We start from the raw sequence: 4903 nt of genomic DNA on the forward strand, positions 1-4903 counted from the left end.
GTGACTTCCTATAGACCGGCACATGTGGGGTCAGTGACCTCCTGTAGACCGGCACATGTGGGGTCAGTGACTTCCTATAGACCGGCACAGGTGGGATCAGTGACCTCCTGTAGACCGGCACATGTGGGGTCAGTGACTTCCTATACACCGGCACATGTGGGATCAGTAAACTTCCTATAGACCGGCACATGTGGGATCAGTAAACTTCCTATAGACCGGCACATGTGGGGTCAGTGACTTCCTATAGACCGGTACATGTGGGGTCAGTGACTTCCTATAGACCGGCACAGGTGGGGTCAGTGACTTCCTATAGACCGGCACATGTGGGGTCAGTAAACTTCCTATAGACCGGCACATGTGGGGTCAGTGACTTCCTATAGACCGGCACATGTGGGGTCAGTGACCTCCTGTAGACCGGCACATGTGGGGTCAGTAAACTTCCTATAGACCGGCACATGTGGGGTCAGTGACTTCCTATAGACCGGCACATGTGGGGTCAGTGACCTCCTGTAGACCGGCACATGTGGGGTCAGTGACCTCCTGTAGACCAGCACATGTGGGATCAGTAAACTTCCTATACACCGGCGCATGTGGGGTCAGTGACTTCCTATAGACCGGCACATGTGGGGTCAGTGACTTCCTATACACCGGCACATGTGGGGTCAGTAAACTTCCTATAGACCGGCACATGTGGGATCAGTAAACTTCCTATAGACCGGCACATGTGGGATCAGTAAACTTCCTATAGACCGGCACATGTGGGGTCAGTGACTTCCTATAGACCGGCACATGTGGGGTCAGTGACCTCCTGTAGACCGGCACATGTGGGGTCAGTGACTTCCTATAGACCGGCACATGTGGGGTCAGTAAACTTCCTATAGACCGGCACATGTGGGATCAGTAAACTTCCTATAGACCGGCACATGTGGGGTCAGTGACCTCCTGTAGACCGGCACATGTGGGGTCAGTGACTTCCTATAGACCGGCACAGGTGGGATCAGTGACCTCCTGTAGACCGGCACATGTGGGGTCAGTGACTTCCTATAGACCGGCACATGTGGGGTCAGTAAACTTCCTATAGACCGGCACATGTGGGGTCAGTAAACTTCCTATAGACCGGCACATGTGGGGTCAGTGACTTCCTATAGACCGGCACATGTGGGGTCAGTAAACTTCCTATAGACCGGCACATGTGGGATCAGTAAACTTCCTATAGACCGGCACATGTGGGGTCAGTGACTTCCTATAGACCGGCACATGTGGGGTCAGTAAACTTCCTATAGACCGGCACATGTGGGATCAGTAAACTTCCTATAGACCGGCACATGTGGGATCAGTAAACTTCCTATAGACCGGCACATGTGGGGTCAGTGACTTCCTATAGACCGGCACATGTGGGGTCAGTGACCTCCTGTAGACCGGCACATGTGGGGTCAGTGACTTCCTATAGACCGGCACATGTGGGGTCAGTGACTTCCTATAGACCGGCACAGGTGGGATCAGTGACCTCCTGTAGACCGGCACATGTGGGGTCAGTGACTTCCTATACACCGGCACATGTGGGATCAGTAAACTTCCTATAGACCGGCACATGTGGGATCAGTAAACTTCCTATAGACCGGCACATGTGGGGTCAGTGACTTCCTATAGACCGGTACATGTGGGGTCAGTGACTTCCTATAGACCGGCACAGGTGGGGTCAGTGACTTCCTATAGACCGGCACATGTGGGGTCAGTAAACTTCCTATAGACCGGCACATGTGGGGTCAGTGACTTCCTATAGACCGGTACATGTGGGGTCAGTGACTTCCTATAGACCGGCACATGTGGGGTCAGTGACTTCCTATAGACCGGCACATGTGGGGTCAGTGACCTCCTGTAGACCGGCACATGTGGGGTCAGTGACCTCCTGTAGACCGGCACATGTGGGGTCAGTAAACTTCCTATAGACCGGCACATGTGGGGTCAGTGACTTCCTATAGACCGGCACATGTGGGGTCAGTGACTTCCTATAGACCGGCACATGTGGGGTCAGTGACTTCCTATAGACCGGCACATGTGGGGTCAGTGACTTCCTATAGACCGGCACATGTGGGGTCAGTGACTTCCTATAGACCGGCACATGTGGGGTCAGTGACTTCCTGTAGTCTGGGGTTTGGTCGCTTGTGAGGAGCTGCAGTTTTGGCTCCGGGTGCAGCCGCATGTACAGGGTGATGATCTCTTGCAGCAGCAGATGACATTACCAGGTTTCACCTGCAGAGGGCGGTGGAGATCAGGAGCTGCCGGACGGGCGCAGTATGAGGGAGGCGCCGCTAGGTGGCGCTGTGAGTTCGGGCGATTTCTTGCTGATCTCTGCACTGCCCCCTGGTGTCAGCGCCGGGAAGTGTTTTGGTTTGAGTTTGAGAAATCATGGAAGAGGTGAGTGGAGTCACACAGGTCAGTGCTCACTCACTGGGGACAGGATTCACGGCAGTGGGAGCTCACTCACAGGAGTCGGTGCACTCAGAGCTCACTCACAGGAGTCAGTGCACTCAGAGCTCACTCACAGGAGTCAGTGCACCCAGGGCTCACTCACAGGAGTCGGTGCACCCAGAGCTCACTCACAGGAGTCGGTGCACTCAGGGCTCACTCACAGGAGTCAGTGCACTCAGAGCTCACTCACAGGAGTCGGTGCACCCAGGGCTCACTCACAGGAGTCAGTGCACCCAGGGCTCACTCACAGGAGTCGGTGCACCCAGGGCTCACTCACAGGAGTCGGTGCACTCAGAGCTCACTCACAGGAGTCAGTGCACTCAGAGCTCACTCACAGGAGTCGGTGCACCCAGGGCTCACTCACAGGAGTCGGTGCACTCAGAGCTCACTCACAGGAGTCGGTGCACCCAGGGCTCACTCACAGGAGTCGGTGCACCCAGGGCTCACTCACAGGAGTCAGTGCACCCAGGGCTCACTCACAGGAGTCAGGGCACCCAGGGCTCACTCACAGGAGTCAAGGCACTCAGAGCTCACTCACAGGAGTCAGTGCACTCAGAGCTCACTCACAGGAGTCAGTGCACTCAGAGCTCACTCACAGGAGTCAGTGCACTCAGAGCTCACTCACAGGAGTCGGTGCACCCAGGGCTCAGTCACAGGAGTCAGTGCACTCAGAGCTCACTCACAGGAGTCGGTGCACCCAGGGCTCACTCACAGGAGTCGGTGCACCCAGGGCTCACTCACAGGAGTCAGTGTACTCAGAGCTCACTCACAGGAGTCGGTGCACCCAGGGCTCACTCACAGGAGTCGGTGCACTCAGGGCTCACAGGAGTCGGTGCACTCAGGGCTCACAGGGGTCGGTGCACTCAGGGCTCACTCACAGGGGTCGGTGCACCCAGGGCTCACTCACAGGGGTCGGTGCACTCAGGGCTCACTCACAGGGGTCGGTGCACCCAGGGCTCACTCACAGGGGTCGGTGCACCCAGGGCTCACTCACAGGGGTCGGTGCACCCAGGGCTCACTCACAGGAGTCGGTGCACTCAGGGCTCACTCACAGGGGTCGGTGCACTCAGGCCTCACTCACAGGGTCTGCCCTGAATCTTGTAGACAGAAGCAGCACAGAGTATTTTAGACTTGTACAAATCATGCAGAGCAATGCATGGAAGGAACCCAGGTTCACAGCAGCACAGAGAATGTCAGGACATGAGTGGGATCATTTTTTGAAGTCACAATAGTAACAATAGTGGAAGAAGCAGGTTCCCCAGCAGCACAGAGTATTTTAGAAATGTACAAATCATGCAGAGCAATGCATGGAAGGAACCCAGGCTCACAGCAGCACAGAGAATGTCAGGACATGAGTGGGATCATTTTTTGAAGTCACAATAGTAACAATAGTGGAAGAAGCAGGTTCCCCAGCAGCACAGAGTATTTCAGGAGATGAGAGTGCATCATATTGGTCAGATCAGATGTATGATGGAAACAGAGGCTCACAGCTGTACAGAGTATTTCAGAGGTGGATTATTGTAGAGATTTCCGGGAGGTCATAGACAGCAGCACAGAGTATTTCAGGAGATGAGGGTGCATCATGTGGGGAATGGAGAGTAAATCCCAGCAGCACAGAGTATTAGAGAGCAGGGCGCAGTGATGGGAGGATGTCAGAGCGCGGCTGATGCTGCAGAGGGGTCCGGGAGTAGTGGAGGCACCAGGCGTCCAGGTGGTGGCGCTACAGGCAGTGTAAGAGCTGAGAACAGTGCGCGTCATCCTGCCCTGTGCATAGAGAGTATACAGACTGTATATAGACTATATAAAAGCAGTATATAGACTGTGTACCGGGAGGATAGAGAGGGGGGGCGTAGAGAGGGCGCGCGGGGGGGGGGGCGTAGAGAGGGCGCGCGGGGGGGGGGGCGTAGAGAGGGCGCGCGGGGGGGGGGGCGTAGAGAGGGCGCGCGGGGGGGGGCGTAGAGACCGTATACAGGCAGTGTGAGAGCTGAGAACAGTGCGCGTCATCCTGCCCTGTGCATAGAGAGTATACAGACTGTATATAGACTATATAAAAGCAGTATATAGAGTATAGACTGTATACTGGGAGGATAGAGAGGGCGCGCGTGGGGGGGGCGTAGAGACCGTATACAGGCAGTGTGCAGCCAATCACATGTGTGCAGACACCGGCGGGGCACTTCCTGCTCCTGCAGTGTGAACATGTGACCACTGCAGCCAATCACATGTGTGCAGACACCGGCGGGGCACTTCCTGCTCCTGCAGTGTGGACATGTGACCACTGCAGCCAATCACATGTGTGCAGACACCGGCGGGGCACTTCCTGCTCCTGCACTGTGGACATGTGACCAGGGTAGCCAGTGATTGGCTGTGCCAGTCACATGCTTGTCCTTAGCTGGAAGTAGCATGTATGGTTACTATGGTAACTACAGAGGCC

This window comes from Anomaloglossus baeobatrachus, chromosome 4 (genome assembly GCF_048569485.1).
Source record: "Anomaloglossus baeobatrachus isolate aAnoBae1 chromosome 4, aAnoBae1.hap1, whole genome shotgun sequence".
In the NCBI taxonomy this organism is placed as follows: Eukaryota; Metazoa; Chordata; class Amphibia; order Anura; family Aromobatidae; genus Anomaloglossus; species Anomaloglossus baeobatrachus.